The sequence below is a fragment of the Ornithodoros turicata genome, unplaced genomic scaffold, assembly GCF_037126465.1.
Source record: "Ornithodoros turicata isolate Travis unplaced genomic scaffold, ASM3712646v1 Chromosome21, whole genome shotgun sequence".
NCBI classification, from domain to species: domain Eukaryota; kingdom Metazoa; phylum Arthropoda; class Arachnida; order Ixodida; family Argasidae; genus Ornithodoros; species Ornithodoros turicata.
Window position 1 is genome coordinate 609,378 of NW_026999337.1, and position 22,688 is coordinate 632,065.

At 44.2% G+C, this 22,688-nt stretch overlaps 1 long non-coding RNA gene across 1 annotated transcript; it reads left to right on the forward strand.

Annotated features, from left to right (window-relative positions):
• Nucleotides 1-2,330: 2,330 nt before the first annotated feature.
• Nucleotides 2,331-5,921, forward strand: LOC135373095 (uncharacterized). The gene is made up of 3 exons (XR_010416277.1): nt 2,331-2,857; nt 2,992-3,087; nt 3,211-5,921. It is a non-coding gene; the product is annotated as an uncharacterized LOC135373095 (long non-coding RNA).
• The last annotated feature ends 16,767 nt before the right edge of the window (nt 5,922-22,688 follow it).

Below are 22,688 nucleotides of genomic sequence, written 5' to 3' on the forward strand. Positions count from 1 at the left end.
ATTGCCTTATGTCTGCGCTATTTACTTCCATATAAATTGGTTAATTAAATTTGTGTCATATTAGAATATTAAACTTAGCTTCCATATTGTGATCGAAATTACTTACATCTATCAGGTTCTCACATCTCAGACTTTTTATAATAAAACTTGTAATTTTGATTGTAATCGTAATGATTAAGAACATCTTCTTTGATTAAATGTGCTACTGCATTTTAATTCTGATTCATTGAAAGCTTGTGTGTACGATTACATTTAATAAAAAAAATATTGTGTTTGATCTGTGATACCTATTCAGTGCTATTGTATCGTACCTGTAATAAGTATATTCTTTCTTATGTGTATTGTGTTTCTTCTGCTTCAGAATTTTTGGCTAAGTTTTTCCCATTCACGCAGAGCCATAACATAATTTCTGACACTAATGACTTTAATAAATATATTTTCACTTGTAGTTTTGTGTATGGCTATCCTTTGCATGTAAACAGACTACTGCACACCTGTTGTAGCTGAAAAAAAAAATGACTGAAGTCGGCACAGATAGAAAAATGACGAAAGAAGTCGACCCAGGCTGAAAAATGTAAGCTGGTAAGCGCGCACGCAGCCCTCCGGCCACGCGCAATCCACCGGTAAGCGCCTCCACCCGAACGCCGCCCGCCGGGTGCGGTAAAAAATACGCGACCCAAGTCGGCCAAGGCTCAAAAATGTCGAAAGAGGTCGACCCAGGTTGAAAAATGTGAGAGGGTAAGCGCGCACGCAGCCCTCCCCCCGCCGATAAGCACGTGGACAACCCTCCACATACGCGCCGCGCGGGGAAAAATACGCGTAGAGCTTAGGGCAGGGCCTAGGGGTCCAGGTTGCTAACTCTCATTGTTTGAGTCTCGGCATGACCTATTACTACTGTTTCGCAAAGCACATTGGTCCTTTGAGCTCCTTCTGCAATATGGTCGAGTGGGTGCTTTGCAGTGGCGAGCACCCAGCAAACCATCGACATCTGCTAAACGTCCATAAGACGTTTGAATTTGGACAATGAGATGTCTCAAAGACATCTTTTATAATCCGGATGACATCTATGGGACATTCCTGGGATAGTCCCAGTAGCATCTTTGGACATCCAGAGGATAACCGTGTGGCATCTCAACTGTCACTTAATAGACATTTTGTGGTCAACTGGCAGCCGTTGGTTACTGACATTTTTAGGATCACTTATCGCATTCCTCCGCATTAGCCCGCATGCCACATGATTCAAGGGAGTCCAGTTTAGTTTCCAGGTCTTCCTGCTGTTCATTTGGGACTTTGCGACCGTGTTGGACTCCCTTGCTCTTTTCCGTCATGCCGGCTAATATGAAGGAGTACGATATATAGGCGTCGACGCCTATTTTTTTTTTTCTAAATATCTTGATGTGATCCTTATATCACTGTAATTCCATTTGAAGTTATTTCATTTTTCATACATTTTCTGAAATGTATACCTCAAAATGTATGTCAACACGTCAAATATAATAACGCATAATTTGAGCAAATTCGAAAAATTTAAATCTTTTATAATATCAAGTTCCTCGTGCTCCAGAAAAATTATGCCAGTTTTTAAAGAACATTAACGTTAGTGTTTAAAGTAGCACTGAAGTCATTTTTAACGCCCTGTTTTCTTCCTATAAAACTGTTAGGCCGCTAAAACGCACCATCAGAAGTAATTCACACCACAGAGTCATTATCGCAGAAATTGAGTATAACGTACGCCAGAAAAAGCGACTGTGCGCAACGGCGGTGGAGAGCATGTGTACAAGCATGCATGTGATCTGCCTGGAACCTCGCGCTGAACCTCGAAGTATAACGCTTGCTAATTGCTCCAGCGAAATGCATGTTGTCTGCTACCCCGCTGTCGTCTCCTACTCGGTTGTTCGGGGTTCTGAAAAATCATTGCTAAATTGTACACATCAAAACCTTTCGCGCTATTCGATATAAAATGACACACACACCTTCTTCACGTCTTAACCTGAATTTCTTCTTTTTTTTTTTTTGATGGCCCTTTGTACTCCGTTAAGATAACGTTTTATATTGATAACTTCCGACAGGCATATGCGCTTTCTGTCAGTATTTTTGCCCCGTTGAGCAACACACTACTTAACACGCTTAAAGGTCAGATATGCCGATTTTGAAGTGCCGCAGAACTGAGCAATACTCGCGCTGTGTGTTCATTACCGAACACTGAATATGTGTGCGAAATATCTTGCTCTAACTGTTCGTAGTTTTTTAGAAAACAGTTTTTTTTTAGTTCCCACGCCCGGCCGTCAGACCGTCGGCAAACCCTGCGCACGGGCGCACCGACGTCACTGCTCTCGGTTTATCTGTCTTTGGCTTGGCATGGACTCTTGGCTTGGCCGCTTGGCTTCTTTCGTTTCGTCCTCTGTGCATCGTACATAAGCGAACAGCTGTTATGTTGTTGCTAAGCCGGAAACAAAGCATGTGAATATTTTTTTTGGCACGGCGTCGTTTGCAAAGTGCACTTCCTTGTTCTGATCTTGCCTTTTATGAGCTGGAGCGATACGATACGTGATATGCCACGGCGAAGTTGTCGAAGATGCGACGGTGCTACGCTGTTAGAACAATTCATCGGGGCATTCAAGTGTTATCTATTATAAGCTGCCAAAAAACCAAGCAGTGCGAAGCTCTTGGCTGACAGTGGTGCCTGCTAATTTCCACTGCAAGGATTTCGTCCACGAATGTTATCATAGGTTACGAGCGACTCCAGAGGCAATTTGGAATCTCGGCACGAAATCGTCTGATGAAAATCTGAGGTGCCCGACGCACAACATTTTGAACGTGCCACGGAGGATCAAGGCAAAAAACGTGAGCAAAAAAGGTAAGTCGAGGTTCAGATATAAAAAATAGCAAGCTTAATGAATCGATTGTGCAGCTGTCCTACTGCGCTTACTCTGATATAACCACGATTAACAACACAATAGAATTGATAATTTAACTTCTAAATTATCACAGGTGCACGCTGAAGGCGGAAATGAAGCATGATCTGGCTTGCATCTGGTGCATGAAGAAATTGCTGACACGTTAGTTGCAGTCTACCTCCACCAACAGGTATAACAATGTGATGTTATAATTTGAGTATTCACCTATGTTCAACTTTTCACGTGCACTCGCATGCAGACATCTTGACACCACTTTTAAATCTGCCCTCAAAGTTACAACCTGTGCTTTCAGGGTGGAAAACAAAGGTCGCCATTCCGATTAGCTGCTATCTCCCAGTTCAAGCACTTTTGCTGTCTGGACACTGGTTCCTGTGGATGGGGTGTTACAAGCTTCACTGTCTGATATAGAAGCTACGTTACATTAGTTCAGTTAATTTGTCTTTTGCACATTTTTGTTACTGTTAGCTGGATTACTGTTGGACATACAATCCTTTGACACACCGAAGCTGATGTTGTTGAAGCTGATAACGTTTTAGAATTTTCAGTGTCATCAACGTCCATTGAGGAAGGTGCCTTTACTATCTGTGAATCTTAATTGAAGAATAGCCCAGAATTCATGTTAACATGGAAGAAAAATGGAAACTATTTATTTGTCACAACTTCACACTGGATGTGGTACTGGCTTGACATGTAAGCTAAAATACCTGGATTCTACAATAATTGTGTTCAACTTGGTGCATTACCGTGGGCAATGCCACATTCACTACATTTTTAGTGGGTCCGGTGCACATACATACATACTGTTCGATAGGCAAAAATACCTGAGCAGTGCTGTATAGTCGTTTTACTCAAAGTCCATACTCTTACTGCAAAGTCATAGTACGTAGAACAGCAATGTGCAGGAATATTGCGATAGAGATTCACAACAGAAAGAAGACTGTTGAGAGCATCTAAATTTTAATGAGACGAGACTTTCTTGCACAAGGCTGCTCTTGTTAATGTCTAACATGAAGTTACAAAATCCCAGAATATATAAAACATGTTGTAATGTAGAGAGCGAGGGTTGGTACAGACATAAAAATAATTATACAATGATATATAATAAAATAAAAAGGGGGTAAAACTCCCCCCTCAACTCAACTCGACAACTCAATAACTCTACTTATTCTCTATCTTACAACATGTCATATATTCTGGAATTTTGTGACTTGATGTTAGACCTCAAGAAGTACAGCCTTTTGTGCAAAAGTCTTCTTTCTGTTGTGCACAATCATTATACAGTAAATACGCCTATCCATTTCTTGTCATTAAATGCTTTTTCTTTTTTTTTCTGCAGTGATGAGCATCCATAAGGACACATGCCAGAAAGGGAGTCTCTTTGGGATGACAAACCCTCATCACCTCATGAGGATACAATGGTTGACGAATGGTCCTCAAGTACATCGAAACTTCAACAAATAATTCATGAAAAAGCCAGTCAGTGCTAGCACCAGGAATTGAACGTGGACCGTCCTGCTACCAGTCAGAGATGTTACATTTCAGGCGGTCATTGACTTTTGGTGAATTACTTGTTGACTTTGTCCCAAGGTGGAGCTCGCCACAGCTCATTTGCCTATCTGTTAATGTTGTGGCGTGTGTTGCGTTTTTCTCTTTGTGTGTTCCAGACTCAGAACGGTTAATTTGGATCAGGTCAGGTACGTTTCATTTAGACATGGCAAACATAAAGTGGTGTTTCTCAACACAACTTAGCAGTGGCCTTCATGCATTACTGCTATGGCCATTAAGCGTGAATGGAAAGCTGCACATTATGCATGATGTAAAACCCCAAGACTAGGGAACACGAAGGGACAGACACAAACACGTCCCTTTGTGTTCCCTAGTCTCGGGGGTTTTACATATGCATCATCTTCACCAGCTCGCTTGCTTCCTAGCCATTTTTTCTGCACGTTATGTTCACTCTACTTATATCATGTGCTATATAATCTTGTTCAAGTTCTGTCAAACAATGTGTAATGTGCTATAAAAAAATTCACTACACTGTTTATGTGGGTTGAATGGTAGCGCATGAATGCAGGAAGGAAACTGTCATGTTATGGCAAGTGTTTACGTATTGTACATTTAACTACGAATTTTATTGGTTAGCTTTTGCCGGCGTATCATGTCAAGCCATGTTATATTAATTTGGAACGTGTTCTTAGTAGCCAGAGCAGCTGATACACAGTGAGGACATAGCCCGTGTGTGTTTGTCTTTTCCACCGCAGCCCTTGGGTTTTCTCCCTGATGGCTACACATGTCAGGGATAGGTTTCAGAACCGGTAGTTCCCGCCAAGTGTGAATTGCTTTTCAGGGGATCATCACGCTGGCAGATGAAACATATGGTTTAAATTATTTGGAGGACAGGAATTGCATAGCTTCACACAAATACTACTACTACATACGACGTAAGAGTGGTTTCAAATCTAGCTTTTTTGTGTTCCTGACATTATCGCACGAGATGTAGTATCCACTATGATCCTTTATATGGGGGGTATGTACAGTGCAGTCAACAGATGCTATTTACAAATCTGTGTTTTCTACTGTGTTGAAATGGGGTAGTTTGTATCTGAGAGCCATAGTGAAACACAGGCAGCCAAGGACAGACTTTTGATGCCCTCGAGAAACTTGGCAACACAATGCAGGGACTCTGGATGCTGCCTAAATTTACAGAACACACAGCTCAAGGCAGCGGTTAAATAACAAGTGGTTAGAGAAATCCAAGACAGTTGCATGTGTAAGCAGTCCGCTGTTGGATTTGCTTCTGTCCGAGATACGTTATCTCAAAGGGAACGCACGGGCACACTCAGAATGATACTAGGGCTGCCTGTGAAATAGAATGAGGAGAAGGGAAGATATATAACCCTTTTTTCTTGTCTGTTATTCTGTTGGTTAAATTGTCATTTGCTTAGCAGCATATATGTGTATATTCCAGAGTCTGCTAATAAATATATCAGTTTAGAGCTAGCAGTCGCATTGCACATGTCTCATCCTGTCCTTGGCTGCTTGTGTTTCACTATGGCCATGCTTGCTATTGCAAGAACAGAAAACAAAAAAAGACAATAGAAAAATACGAAAAGAGCGACCTAAAAAGCTGCCTGTTCTAGTGCTCACATGGAGGCAATGCAATGAGGTAACATGTTCCATTCATGAACTGTGCATAGTAGTACTACATATCACAACGTCAACCGATTATTCAGATTTTTCTTGAAGTACTTTGTTTTTTGGAGCTTTGTTTGCACAGTCTATTATTGGAGCTTTATGTGATTCCCCTCTTGAGATACTTTAAGATTGCTGATGCTGTGCTGTTTGTTAATTTTGAAACTGTACTGTGCTGAGGTACAAAAACAGAATTGTCATATCTGCATTTGAGCACATAGGAATAATTTGTAAGTACTTTCCTTGTTGACATTAATATTTGCACCAGGTCACAACATTGTTGATTGATGGAAAATGTAAATAAATATATTTATTTGCTTGCCAAACAATGCACAAATGTCTTCTTTTCTAGTGAGATATTCCCTGTTCACCAGACATAAATGCGGAAAAGTTAAAGGGGCACAATGATGGTAGAGTCTAGCGTTGCTTTTTGCCACTTCACATATATTCACTGTTATTCGTGTGCACATGTAGGAATAGGAAGGTAGAGATGCGCATAAAAAATTTCGTATGCAGCCACACATATGGTTCAGAAGATTAATTAGATGATGTCCAAGCATATATAATTGTGCTTCATGCGCAATGGGTATGCTAACGGATTGCTTCCATGAATCATTTTTCATTTATTTTTTATAAATTCTTTTTATAAATGTTTTTTTTTTTATTTTATATAAATTTCATATTACATATTGTATACTTATATTTTTATAAATTCAAAACTGAAGTTACACGGCCCCTGTACGAGGCCATCGAGAATGCTGCAGACAAGGTTGCAACTTACATATTGCTTATCATGTCCTACATAGAAAGTGATTTGTACAATAATTCCTGAGCACGGAATTAATTCCGAGGCTGGCCAGTGATGTCACCCAAGACGACAAGTCACATAATTGCCTCTAACACTTTTACACCCCATGGGCTGAGTTGTGAATTGAAAGAGCACTCTACAGAAGGATAAGGTGCACCTGATTTCTAGGATCTATGCTACGCCCTAACTCTTTAGACACCACATTTCTAAAAACACCATTTCTAAGTGGCAATATGTGCTCTGGTACTTCTTTTGCGTCTGCATAGTGTGCAACCACATGGCTACTGGAGCTTTCGTGTGCATGTTTTTGTGCGACGGTGCTCATTACAAACAATATCCAGATGTTAGACATAAAATGCAGTAGTTTGTAGCGTGCCACACAACGCAGCGTGGGGTGTGATTCAAAGAAAGCTTCTGGAAAATGCACAGAATCCCACAAAAAGTTTAAAACGTGATCTGTATTTCGTTTTACGTCTCTCGTCGTTACATACCATCGTCGACGCTGTTGCACATTGATAAATCGTACGTAAAACTTGTCCCATAGCAGTACGCAGTTTCTCAAATACATAGCACAATTTTTTCCTGCAGGAATAAAACGCTGTCGGCATTTTCATGCTAACACGGCTGTGGAAACGTCAGTCTCTACAATGGGCAAGTGCTGTAAATGGGCTAACGCAGACGCGACTTGATACAAGTTGTACGTGCTCACAAAACCCAAACGACGAATTCCAGTCACAACATCGCACAGAGGTTGGTTCGCGAATGAGTTCGCAGCTACCGCACTGTTTACTTATCGCGGAACGGTGGAACCCGGCTGTCCGCCATCTTCAAGCACAGATACGTGAAGCCGCGAGAAGCCGTAGCTGAAATCCACTGACAAGTACGAAGGCGCGTACACGTCACAATGCCCGTTCGGGCGCATCTACGTCATAAAAATGGCTGCGCCCATGTGTGTTTCGGAATGAATTATCTATTTTTTTGACATGGTACTGTTGTAAAAAGGACGAAGATCATCGGACCTCGTTCACGCGCGCATCTACGGTTCAGTCCTGTATCGTTCTACCATCGGTCCATTAAATCCTGCACCCTTCAGACTACGGTTTGCCATAGTTCTCAACATTTGGTGCCGAAACCCGGGATTCGGACCGCGCTCCGGATGTCAAGCGAAGCACTCGACGGCCTACTGCGTACTCGGGCAGGAACCCGAGACGGGGTCACCCATGCCACCGAACATCTCGCCGTACTTCTGTCTCGACCGGTAAAAGCCAAGGCAGCAATTGAAGCACACCTCCGATGCCTGATTGCCGGGAAGGCAGCCCTTGCGAAGCTGGATGCACAGGTCATGGGTTTGATAAGTGATGAGAGATTCGATGACGAACTGGAAGATATACTGGAGCAGGAATGGCAAGTGGAACTGGCAATTTCGAAAGCGAGAAGCGCACTCCGTCTGGCTCTCTTGCCTACTTTGCCTACCGGGACATTCACTGTGTGGACCAGCGGAACAGTTCATCTCACTACAGCTGGTCAGCTCGGAAGTCAAGTCTCGGTCAGCCAGCCTCCTGCTTCTCCAGCTGGCGCAATTGAAGGTCAATCAAATTCGACGGAGAGTGACACAATTCAAGAACGCTCGATGTCACGCCATCCGCACCAGTCGGACCTCACAGCAAACATTGAGGCATCTTTCGAGGAATGGCGATGGCACCATACGAACAGCGCGACCACAGAACACCAGGAAACCGCTGAGGGCCAGTGTGATGCAAAAGTATGGCAAGCATGGCCAGAAGACTGCAACCTCAGTAAGCGACCAGGGAAAGACTGCACTGACTGTAAGGATTCGCTAGTTCAAACCAGGTTGTCGGAAGGCCTACCTCCCGTCTACACGAGCAACATAGCACAAAAATCGTCGAACTCCGAATGTGATTCGCACGACGTTGTGCAAAGGCACCAACGATCTTCGCAGATCTTCGCTGAAAGAGAAATAATCCCTCCAGCTCTTTTTGAAGCCGGCTCTAAGATAGGGAGAATGTCGTCGAACGTCGGCAGCAGAATCAACGCTCAACCGCAATCGGCGGAGGACCTTGGCAGCGCTTTAGAAGCCACACCTTTGCCCACAGTCGTCCACGTTTGCACGAGTCAGCAGACACCCGCATCGGTCTCCTTTATGACACTCAGCGACCCAGCGGCAGCTGCCACAGACCACAGACGGTTCGCCAAGGACTACTGTACAGCACACCATACCCTGTGCCGCACCGCGAGGATGTTTCGGATGTTTTGGGGTCTTCACGTCAGACGACGACGCGGACGATTGAAATATTGCAAGTCTTCGTAAACCCAGACCGTGAGGACACCTGCCTCGATCGGCCACGTCCCCACCTGATGTCACTTGGACACTGCACAGATATGATCGCCGCCAACGCGGTCACCCTGTGTGTTGCATAACTTAGAGGAGGACGATGGGCGACCAGGTGCATGGGATTGCGATGAGCGCGCGGCGCCTGGCTCGAGTTGGGATTCTGGGCACTTGTGAATTAAAGCTTGTTGGTGTTGGTCACCTGGAGCTTCGGTCGGTCTGACTCATTACGTAATACAATTTGGTGCCGAAACCCGGGAGAAGACTTTCGAAGAAATATGGTAGCTGGACCGTGCTTTTTGAATGGACCGCGACAACTTCGGGAGCCTGTCCGAGACAGGGTCAGGACGCTCTGTTCAGAAATATCCAGACTGCTCAACAACGCTACCTCGACAAGTCTCTTGGAATTCAAGCTAGCCCTTCTCATGCGTAACGCCAATGTTTTGCAAGGACTGGACAGGGAGATTTACGAAACCATCGACCTGAACGACCTCGAAAGCGACGTGGAGGCCTGCGAGGAGATCACATATCTGGTTATCCTCACTCTACTACGTGCTAACAGGTTCCTTGGTCGTCCAACGGATACTTCGATGTTCAGCACCTCGTTCGCTCCTAATCCTCCGAGCTATCCGTTTGCGAAATCTGGACAAGCGACTGCCGACAACAGAGAGGAACAACGTCCACAATCGAGCCTCGCGCCTCAGCCCACCAGCAACGAAGCCGATCACGGGTATCGAAGCCGAGGAGTTTTTGAGCAGGCTAGTCCTGGAGAAGGGACCTCGGATTTGCTAGGATCGGTCGCACTCTCATCAGTTCACGTTTCCACGGTTCACCACTAATGTGAAGTCGCAGAAAACCATACGGTCGAACTTCCTGCAGCCACACCGAGTCACCGTCGTCACGGGGAACCCAAACTACGTCGTCTCGATATCTTTGCTGACGGCCCTTCGATTGGCAAGGTGTGCCCCGAGGAAGAGTTAGAACACCAGACATGTGAAGAAGACCTTCAGGTTTTATGCTCATCTACACGCAATGTTTTCGATGCTGCCTCTGGTTGGGAACGTGATGCTCAGAACTGCAGCCCTGGAGGACAGCAAGCTTCAGAAATGACCAGACCCAGAAAAGTTTCAGGCTCGAAAAGTCACATCTATGCGGTTCGTGATCTAATAACTATACCCGATGAACCCAATGCGGCACTTCTTTGTGGCATGCCAAGCCACCTTTATCACCGGGACACAACTCTGAATACTGTCGAGTTCCTTGCTGACGAACCTTCGACTGGGAGGGTCGACGTAACGTCTGTCTCGGATGAAATCGCAATGTCTGCGTCTGTTCGTGCAAGCGCACATCATGTTGCCAGGCATAGCCTATCAACATCGCGCTTTATTTCGAGACATCTTCACCGAAAGTTTAATGCGGTGGCACCCCTCAACTTGGGCCCATGCAATTGCCACCTACGTGAGAACTGGTCGCCAGGTATGTTTTCCTACCTCGAGGAATTCTCCTGGGACACCGGGCCTCCTTCGTAATCCTGCGTGTTTTGTTCTTTGTCTGTTTGTTTGTGTTTTGTTCCTGTGTGTTCTTTCGGCTATTCATTCGATCGCTTGTCATGCTTCGCATCATGTGCGGGCGGGGAGTGTGTTGTAAAAAGGACGAAGATCATCGGACCTCGTTCACGCGCGCATCTACGGTTCAGTCCTGTATCGTTCTACCATCGGTCCATTAAATCCTGCACCCTTCAGACTCCGGTTTGCCATAGTTCTCAACAGGTACTGTACCGAACTGAGAGAATGAAGGTGCATTTTGGGGAGAGCTGGATGTGGGCTTTCAGAATATCACAACCGTTTCGACTATTTGGGATATCGGCATAGCTGACCTTTAACACACACAGTGAGCAATACACACTTAACGCGCTACACAACCATCACTTTCGTACTGCCAATTGCGTGGCACATATTGCATGAACGTGTGGAGTAATAGAACATATTTCCTCATGGTGCTCTATGCTACTGGTCCCTTCTATATATCGGGATATTCTCGTTATGTCCGTGCTAAATCATTGTCCACGTCGGATTAATTTCAAACATCCCAAGGATGTCTTTGGAAGATATACATGAAGGACGACAATTGGACGATTACCCTGACATCCTCTGGACGTTCCTACGACATTACTGTCCGACCAGGACGACAGGATAATTTGGGGATGTCCTTAGGACGTCGATGGTTATGTGGGCAGTGTTGAACAAACCAAAATTGAAACTCTGCACTTCTCCTGCGTCTTTCTACATGGCTGTGAATCTTCACTTTCCTCTTCACAACCAGATGTTGATACAGCTGCTTTCATTTGAGTTCAAAAGATGTAAATTAGGGCCAGATATATCAGGCATCTTCCTTGAACAGATTACTTGCAACAAAATTCGCCTGTCTGCATTACAGACAATCTGAGAAAAAGGTACCGAGTACCACAAGGAACCAAGAGAAGATGTAAAAATTGTGGCCACACAGAGCACAGCTATCAAGCTTTCTTAACACCATCTACTTTTGATTCCCACCCGATGCACGCGGAATGCGGCACCATAAGGCTGGCTCATTCCACCAAGTCAAGGAAATGGTTTCGTCCTCCACAGAAGAGGCAAGTGAAATTGACACTGAGTCCTCTACAAGCATACGTACAGTAAGGACCTGTGAGAACAGGCGACTACACAATTTCGTCTTCGGAGGAAGAACAACCATTCTAAGACGTTACGAAACGTGCCCGGAAGGGAAGCTCCGCTCGAACCAATTCTTTGGAAGGAACTACTGTTATATTCGCCCCCGTGGAACGGAATTCAAACCTGGCTAATTTAAACAAACTTAGGCTTTCCCAGTTCCTAACCTCAGAACTTCCTGGGAGGATCAAGGAGATACGACCAAACTACCCCAAGATTATAACTGCGGTCGGCGTTGTTGTCCATTCTGCAAATAGCGCGATGGATGACCTGACTCAGTGGATGAGATGACACGGTGAATGAGGTGGCGTAGGCGATCTAGTATGCTGTTATTGCAATGATGACAAATGCATCGCAACCGCTATGTACCGGCTAGTTAGGGAAGGAACACCTAAACTTCTCTTGCGGCTCTTGCTCATTTTCCGCCACCCCCGTGTGTGAACGAGGCGGACAGGGACGCAATAGAGATGCGGCTGCCTGGGCGAAACACGCATTGCTGCGCTGCTTCGCTCAAAAATTATGTAAACCGAGAAAAATAACCAAGTGTGGACGCGCATGTTTATTTTTCGTTTCATTTTTTTCGTTGAATGAAGGTCGCGATCGCTTAAAACGTGTGACTTTTATTTGATTAATGAACGTATGCAAATGATCGCACAATGGTCACGTCTTGGTCAATATCTCAGGGATTTCACCCACGGATTCCCAGAATGGATTTCTTCCATAGCGCCAGCCATATCCGAATTATTCAGCCAGGGGATTTTGGTGAAACAGTTGTTTTTCTAGATCATATCCTTCAATTGAAATTAAAACAACTCAGGAAAAATGTGCCGACGCCAAGAATCGGATCTAGGCTCTTGCTTCGGTCGGGGTTGCTACTACTTACAACATGAGCACGGATCGTTCCTCAGTTATGGTTCTTCCACTACAAGAGAAACGGACAGGCAAACACACTGTTGTCATTCTCTCACACAGTATTCTTACTCACTCAAGCGCGAGACAGGGCGGCATCTAATGTTAGCGATGAGAACTACTCGAGGGGAGCTCTTAGGATGGCACAAAAGATACAATCCTCCAGGCCTGTTTGGAAGTCTATATCTTTGTGTTGTCCATGGCGGGAACTTGTCTCGTCTAATTCTCATGGGTTGTTCTTCCAATCACGCATTTCGACAAGGCGTAGTTGGAGAGAAAGTGTAGTGGACAAGCACCTAACAGCTTCTTTCGACATAGCAGGATTACGCTCCGATCTTTGCAAAAGCCAACCGTACATACCAGTCAGCGCCAGAGAGAGTTGTGTCTGTAACTGCCCATCATCATGGCGATTCTTCCTATTCAGCGACATTTCGCTTTACGGGTGTCCATCTTGGTGCATTCTCCTGTATCACTTGTGCATTGGAGACCTACTGTTCCATGTACCAGCACCTTAGGTGTGAGCTTTTACATGAGTGGCGTCGCACGAAGATCACTTGCCCAAACGATAGAACCACACACGCCGTTCTTCAACATTTATTTCAAGGCGCCGTGATAACAATACAATACAAAGTAAAAAGCAACGCCAAAGTCCAATTAACTGTGATTACACTGAGGGAAGGTAAAACGGGTAGGAACACCTTATTAAGATGAACAAGGCTTTCGTGCAGTGCCTGCACTTCATCAGGATAAAGAGTAGCTGTACAACAGGACGTGTATATACAGAGAAAGGGAGGGAGAAAGGGAAATAGAAAAGCAAAAACGCAATCGAAGACACTTATCTAGATGAGGGAGTAAAAAAAAACAATAAATAAAATAAGTCAAAAGCGAAGCAGACCGGACAAGACCAAAAACTACAACCCAGGGCCATGTGTCACAAACACATAACAGGGGAAGTTCACAGCGCGGGCAACCGAAAAACGCAAGGCGACCTCCGATGCTCCCTGTACCCGGGAGTTTCGGGGAATGCTCAAGGTCGCTCTGCGGTCCCCAGCCGGCCGCGCTGCTAGACCCCCCCCCCCCCCCCTGGCCTGCAACACATCCCCCCCAACATCTACACTTTCTGGATAACGGAAGGACGACCCACTTGAAGCATAATTAAAAGTTGAACAACTGTAACGGGCCAGAGTATATCTTTAACCCATGTGGCTGAAGGTAGCAAAATTTAGAGATCAGGTAGGATTCGCGATTTTTTCGTTTTATGTCATTTGTATATCCGGACAAGGAGTACAATTGATAGATGAGTGTTAAAGTCATGTCCCGATGCATTAAAGTGTACAGAGACAGGGGTGGGGCGATTATTAACTATGTCTAATTTGTGGCCATAAAATCTTTCTCGCATGGAGTTTGATGTTTCACCAATATATTGGACATTGCATTTTTTTTGCACATAATCAAATAGCATAAATAAATTAAATGTATTGCAGTGTAAAGAGTGTCGGATCTTGAATGTAAAGGAATCAGCGTTTGTACACGGGTTTATGAAATGACATGTTTGACAGCGTGTTTTATTGCAAGGAGAGCAACCGGGTTGCTGCCGCATTAAGCGCGAGGAGGTGAGGATGTTGCGAATACTGCGAGATCTGCGGAAAGTTACAACTGGAGCAGTTGGGAAAATATCTTAGTTTTTCATCGCTGTGCAGTATGTTCAGATGCCGTTTAAAAATGGGGGGGGGGGTATACGTTTATTTCGGAAAAGTCAGCCTGACCCAAGGTCGGCTTGCTATTCCTAAATCAAAATATATCACAAAGATGAAGTAAAAACAAATATAAGATGAGGAGGGTGGCGTGATGTGTAGATGACATGAAAGGTCAACTCATCATTTGTTCATGATGTCTGTCGTGTGGAGAAAGTCGAGGAATGGATCTAGCGTTGTTCAATGTTTTGTTGCAGACGGTGATGAAAGCGATATCATCGCGCTGTTTAATAGGCTGATGGGAGAGCAAATCTCTCTGCAAAAAACTACATTTTAATAGAGCGTTCTCTATCAGTTTGGGCGGATAATGGTGTTTCTGAAAGTCAACTGACGTTTCTCTAGCGCGCAATAAACCGTCGACCACTTACCCGTGCCGCATTCAGAAACACTCCATCCACTAAAATGCAACTAGCGCGACGGAAAGCCAACTCATAGGGGAAGTGCGTGGGCTTGCTCGTCGGATCAATATTCAAGGCCTGCTCTGGAAACTGTCGTTAAAGGGACATCAATTTCCTTTCAGGAAAGCCGCCCTCATATAATGAGCCCCCTGAGGCGAGGCCTAACGAGCACTGCGACAACCACGCTGGCCTATTTTCACTGTCGTGTCCAGAACATCATCCTTGCAGCAGTGGATCTCCCAGAGCAGTGCTTCCAATGCATGCAGCAGTCCGAGCACCGTGTGAAGCGCAATCTCACGCGGCTGAATGAGGGAACGGAATGGTGTTTGACATTTCCAACGCTAGGATTGCCCGAGGCTAGCTAGCTTAGTCCGGCACATTCGCGTTTTCTCACCAAACGATTCCTTCCTTCCGATGCGCTGTCTATTTTAGGCGTAAAAAGAAAGTGCCCAGAGCGCAGATGTTTCACCCTACATCGAGTAGGGACGCTGATTATGTCGGAACTATAAAGCTACATAGAATTTGCGAACTTTCTCTGCCGTTCGGTCAAACAGACATGCTAATAGAAAAGTGAAGATTTTTGTCAACATTTAGGGTGTGTCGTACTGCAGGGACCGCAGCGAAAAAAAAAAAAAAAGAGAGAAACTCATATCATCATGATCATGTATTGCAAGTGCGCATTTAAAGTGCCACAACGTACTAAATCCCGTGTCTTGAGAATCCTAACAAAGTTATGTTACCGAAATCTTCTTGTCTCGCTTTACATCCCTGCAAAATATTTCGGCTCTAAGTGATGCGAAAGCTAGGGAAAGTTCATTTTTATTTTTGAGAACTGTGACGTCATGTTAGGCTCCGACGGAGCGCCCGGCTCTGATCAGGCAACGTTTTTGCGCTTCGCGTATTCCGGAGGGCTCACTTTTTGCACTCTGTTAGAGGAGTCCCACGTGACATATCGTCAAACCGCTCCGAGCTTGGAGAAAACATAAATGAGGGAGAAGACATCTCTCCCATTTTCCCCTCTTTCGATCAGCGTCCCGTGACTTCTCCACCACGTGACCCTCGCCGGACGCGTATATCCGTAACCTAGCCAGCAGCACGCATGGGTGCCAATACGTACCCTGATTGGCTGCTGCAGCGCAGGCGACCCATCAAAACCTGGTGCTTGTTGCACAGCGAGTAACTGTGGTAGAGTAACGAAAAAAAAAAAAAAAAAGAACACGCTACGCTTGTGTTTTGGTTCTGTTTCAGTTGACTTCGCAGATTGTGGCGTACAACCACAACGCATATTATCGACCTATTGTCGCGTTTACTCTGGCATATGTCCCCTTTGTTAACGAAAGGATAGAGAGGTAGCAAGTTATGGATCCACTTTCTTGCTGGTGTGTTGGTAGATGGGTGGAGGTGTTTACTTGTACCACTTAGCACCGCTGTGAAGCTTCAATCTTCTGCAATTATCTGCTGTGTACACTTCGTCAAAGCGCTCTACGCCTGTGCTTTGTTTTGGTTGATTGTGGGTATGGTGAGCTGCCGCTATCACGTTATTACCGCATTCACACCGCTGTGACATGTGTCCGCTTTCTTTTCGTGTGTTGGTAGATGGGTGACGTTTACTTGCACCGCTGTGAAGCTTCAATCTTACGCAGTTATCGCCTGTCTATGTTATTTGTTATGCCTATTTGTGTTTGTAGTGCTCTGTCCCTTGGGCGTCGTCTTATTGACAAGATAATGCGATAACTTTCAATTTGTTCCACTGCAGGCCTATGACGAGCGTCCTGTGCTATTGCACAGTGCGTAAGTCACGTGCTATTTTCCAGCCTCCGCTTTGAACAGGACTAACTTGACCTTCTTTTATTTACCAATGCTACAGCCTACTTGGCCATGTAGGGTTGGGATACAATAGCGTAGCATAGCCACTGTTAAGTTTCTATGATCATCGAGAGCACCTCTCTGTGCAGTTTGTAGTAAGTCACTAATTAAGGAGCATTTGTTGACTGTAGTTATTTTATTTTTGTTTGCCAGAACCCGGTTTACTCCGTCGCCTATTTCTTTCCAGAGAGTTTTGTTTAAAGTCAGTTTCATGGATACACTGCTCCATGAATAGATGCGGATTATCTCCAGACGTCCGTGTATGAATGGGCATTGTGACATGAGGAACACTGGCGTCTGTCTTCCCTCGGGGACTCGAGAAACATGAATTGAGGCCAAACTTGCCATATGTAGGGAACTCGTTTCCTGCGAGCCCTTTTATGTTTTTGTATACGTTTCGTTTTGAGACACTAATGGGTTTTGGATTTGTAACATTGTTTATTTGTGACAATTATCGAATTCTGGGAAGTATCCTTTGTAATTTGCTCGCTTCAGGATTGGAGCATTTTGGAGACCTTCGATAAAGGACCAATCCTGGGGCTGAGAAATGTGAAATTTGCATCTTTGATTTTGTTTGTGCAATTTGTGGGCGGCACCCTGATTTTGAACAAAAAGGCCCGTCGCCCATGTGTAGGAGTCTTTCTGTACATAGATGTAAATAAACTTCTTCCGCTGCGACCTGGACTGGCCTTGGCTCTCTCCGCGGACCGGACTCGCGTCGTCCCACCACCACCCTTCACGACAACTCTCTTCCCCGGGACCCGAGGAAGAAGTTGACTGCCACCATAACATTATACCTTACTACTTTAACACGATCACACTTTTATCATCAAACATACTCTATTTCAAAGTTTTTCAAAATGCATCAACTGAGATTGATACACCTATTTTATTAGGCAAGGCATTCCTTGCGAATAAGGTGCAAGGGAGAAATGAGTGCAAAAGGCACCTGTTGGGATTATACCAATTCAGTAGCTTCTGATTGGTGTAGCATCGACTTTGTGGTAAAGATGGCTGTGTTTTCTGATCATGTTACTTTAGATGTGGATCTAAAGGGGGAGTTCAGATATCCTGACCCTATGCTATGTTTCTGTCTTGACAAAGCGTTTAATTCCCCACTTATGTAATGCCCTCGGGCCTTTAAGGGTTAAATAAATGAAATTGACACGTGATCACGTGACTAGCGTTGTGTCTGAGGCTAGAATCCGTAGAGGAAAATACTGGATATGCCCCCGTGTTACAATTTGCATACAAGTGCATCACAGATGGTGCACGATGCCACTTTCTGCTACTGTGAACAGATAACTAACATATTATATTTAAAAATGAACGTATTGCCTGTGCGTGAACAGCTTCTATTTTGATATTCTGGCCAGTATAAGGATCCCACACTGCATCTGCATATTCAAGCACAGACTGCACACAGGATCTATATAGGCTTGCAGTTTGGCAACTGCTGTTGCATACTTGAGATTCTGCTTTAGCAAACACGGCTTCCTGAAGGCTACATGCGTGATGGGATCAATGTGTGCCTGTTGTACTTAAATCCTTAGAACATCAAGGTACAATATCGCAGGACACCCTGCCGAACGTAGAGCGTTCGAGCTGTCTTGACGTTATATACTTTTTAAAACTACGTACGTTTTGTTCTTCTTATGTATTATGTTGCTATACCTTGCTTGAATCTTAAATATTAGCAGACCTTCTGGACTAACCATAGCTGACAACATATTTTCTAGGAGGTAGATGGACCAATGTAGAAAAAAATATTGTTTGATGCATTGATTTTAGATATATGTTTTTCCAGTGATGAATGAGATTACATTCCTCGTTTCAGGCATGTTTGTGAGTGATCACAAAAGCGAACAAAGCACAAAATGTGATCTTTGCCATATTCTGAGCGCTGTGGAGAAGCTTTAGGGCCTAAACCGAAAATGTAGTGTCGTGTAGCTCTAGAAATCACATAAATCTACCAGACAAGATGTATTTCACACAAATTGAACGATTTCTCTCGATGCTGTGAGCTATTGAAACTCTTATTACACCTGAAGGGTGTCACATGTTTGAAATAGCTCTTCATCCATTGTTTCCCAATTTTATGGTCAGGATCACTTTATGCCAAGTAACTTTCACCTACTGATGCAAAAATAAAACAGAACAGACATAAACAATGTCTAGGGTAATTATCATTGAAGCAAAGGGAACAGACTGCCAGTCAATAAAAAGCAAATTAGAAGCACCACACAGAAAAATTGAACAGTCAGGATACATAACTGATAAAGTCAATCAGTATTCCTGCAATGATTTGTCAAATGAATTGCTATTAGCTAGTTGATAACATATAATAACACTTTTTATTATGTGCCCAAGAACAGCCACACGGGCCTTGGTGTTGGTAAACGCTCTGAAAGTTTTTCATAATGCTGAAGATGGCAGATACCCAGGAAATGGAGTATACACTAGCAGCTTACGTAATACACACATAGGTCACAGAACATATATACAATAATGTTGGTGGACTGCTTATATCTAAAATTACAAGCATGTCTTGAATAACAAACTGTAAATATATGTCAAACTAGGACTAAATATATGAGTAAAATATCACAAAAATTATACGCAATACTGATAAAAAAACTGCAGGATGTCGGGAAAAGAAAAATTGGCACAAGCAAAATGGGTGAACTTCACAAATGACAAACTTTAGATACAACTTCTTTGCATACAACAGGAAGGGATACAGAAAAAATACCCCATGACAGCGAGTTTATGAGGGTCTTGCATCGCAAGATAGTACCCCTTACATACATTCGGGTAAAAAAAAAGTAGGATGCTTCCGTGAGGACACACGTGGAATGGCAGAATGCAGAGATCCTAGCAACTGTGGGCAGTCAATTTGAGAATGAATGCACTTATATAAGAAAGTAGCATCGGTAATGTCGCACTGAGTTGAAAGGGGAATGAGACCAACATGTCGGAGTAGATCTTCATAATTGTATGACTGGAGTCCCGGGGTGTTACAGAAATAGATAGTGCAAAATGTGAAGTGTTTTCTTTCGAACATCCAATAATTCGCTTCGCTTTGATTATACACCTGCAAGCACGCTGAAGTCAGGTAAAAATGCATCCGGTATCCACAAACAGGGAAGTAAAAAGGACTGATCCACACAGCAAGCAAGATGATAAACACATAGTTATAGTTACAGGGATTGAGAAACCACATGCAACCCACTAAATGTATGGCTCCATTTCATATGTTGTATTCATCATACATACGTTATATACAGCCCACGTTCCTTGCTTTAATGTTTTTTTCAGGCCACTGTTGACGGTGGAACAATGCTGCAACGATTCGACAGAAGAATAGGAAGTGACGTTTATCTGTGCAGGCTTGCCCTAAGTCCCCGAAGGTCACCATACTGAAAAAGTCTGGTGGCCTGCCCACTCTTTATAAGCGCTTATGTTGTCATGGCAATGGAAACGAATGTGTCTCCTTTCTCCACTCTCCACTATAAAATGTCGCGTGACCTGGGAGTGACGCAGCTTCTTACAGGGGCACTAAAATGCAAAAACGGGGTCACTTCAAATTACGTCACATGCTGTGTTAATTTCGTACCTGTTATCATAATTCAAAACTTTGATTCTGTTGTGTAGCTACAATGAAAATTTTACCGATCCCTTTGTTGCTTCGGCGCTAAGCAGTGGACGTCGCTTAGTTCCTGGTGTTCATCGGTGTTTTTAGTCCATTCTGCGCGTGCCACATAATGGAGCAGTCCCGGTGGCGTATATCCGTAACCTAGCCAGCAGCACGCATGGAGCGCCTATACGTGCCCTGATTGGCTGCTGAGCCGCGGGCGACCCATCAAAACCTGGAGCGTACGCTTCGCCCATGCTCGTCGGCTGTTGACGCCGTTGTCTTGACAACGAAGCACGCAGATTAAACTGGTTTGAACAAGACGTTTTTAATGCGGTGATCGCGCGCGCATTGGAAAAACGCAAGTAAAGGCAGGCGAGCTTGGACGAAAGCCATCCAGTAATAACGATAACAACAACAATAATAATATTAATAAATATAATGACAATTAGGAGTGGATTTACGCGTAAGGCGATCCATCGAATAAAAAGCTTGGACAAACACAACATAGGACTTTTATTTCACAATGGATTTCGTCTCAGCAAGCAGGTTGTGGCAAAAATCAGACTACTGCGTCAAAAACGTTTTGTGTTGTGGTTTCGTATATATTAGTCAAGCATCGCAGAATGGGGCAGCATAGTATTCCACTCTCTTATCATATACGAAACCATATGTGTGATCCCATCTGGAGCGAAACTGTTGTTTTGAACAGGCACTTCCTACGAGAAGCCTTGGCAATTCAAGCTTTGGGAAAACGGCACATGTGTTAGCGAGCCGTCGGTTGTAAACCACCCAACATTGAAGCGGTTTTATGATATGCGCTGTGACATCCCTTCTCAGTGGTCCTTGCCCCTTTTACCCACACTATACTGTAAAAAATACTGTGCTTGGCTTGAGTAAATTGCTTTGCTGGTTTGAGCTCTGGTGTTTGTTTATTCGATCCTCCGTGTTGCCCAAGATGAGGCTTTTTCTTCGATACGTTCACATCCCGCGCTCGTTTGAGGTCTATATGTACGTTCTGCTTCCCTCTGCACATTACGCCTTGCTGTGACGATGGAAGAATATATTATTGTCAAAGATGAGGCGTCAACAACTTCGTTGGAGATTTTTAGAGGAAATCTGCCGAACGAAGAGGACGTAGGGAAATGGATGAAGCAGTACTGTTCGTCAACGAACACGTCGTACTTGTTGAGGCTGTGCGTAGCAACTGCGAAAGGTAAATGCTACTTGCCATATATATATATATATATAATCGAAGTTGATGAGATGTTCTAGAACAGCATAAGATACGGACAGGCGCGCATTTTATTAGAGCGCGCGGTTTAGGATTTTCCGGCCGCATCCCGTGGCTGAATGGGAGAAAAAACGAACGTAGTGGGTCGGTGCAACCCAGAAAGTAGCACTTCGATCACTGCCATAACTGTAACAGGAGACTACAGCTGGTCCGAAATGAAAAACGAATAACCTCTGCTGAATTGCATGCACATAGCCGTGTAGCAATCTGTGCGCGCGACAGTTACTTCGCAGCCGCTAATAATAATAATAATAATAATAATAATACTAATAATAATAATAATAAAACATGCACGCGATTTCTGCGGCCCTGTGCGCACCGCGTGTCAAAAGTCCAGCAATTTTTAAGGTGTTGAAAGCTAATGCCACTGGGGTTAACGGCGAAGCCAGGGGGAGGGGGGTGCAACCACCTGGAATGGTACCCTTGGTAGTGCGTTTGGGAGAGGAAAACGAGGAGAAATCCTCTCCCCCTATGAAGCCCCCATTGAGAACCCTTTCCTAAATATTTTACCCTTTCCTACGCGCTGCTGAGGCTACATAATTTACGGCACAAATCGCTTGAGATTTTATTATGCAAAGCTCCTGGAGACTGCAGCTTAGGACGACCAATTTACAATGTTGTAATCAGAAGCTCCAGTTGTTTGCTCTCCTTTTTGCTATGTTACCTTGGAAAATGTTTCAATACTCAACTTCTGCCACGGACATCAGAGAACAACACCCTACGGATTATACAAAATGCGATAAAAGAAGTTTTCCTGAACTATAGCTCAGCCCTACTTGTGCAAAGCCAAAGCGACTAATTAATCAAAATGAGAAAAATATGTTTGTGATTAACTATATCACACCTCTTAGCGTAAG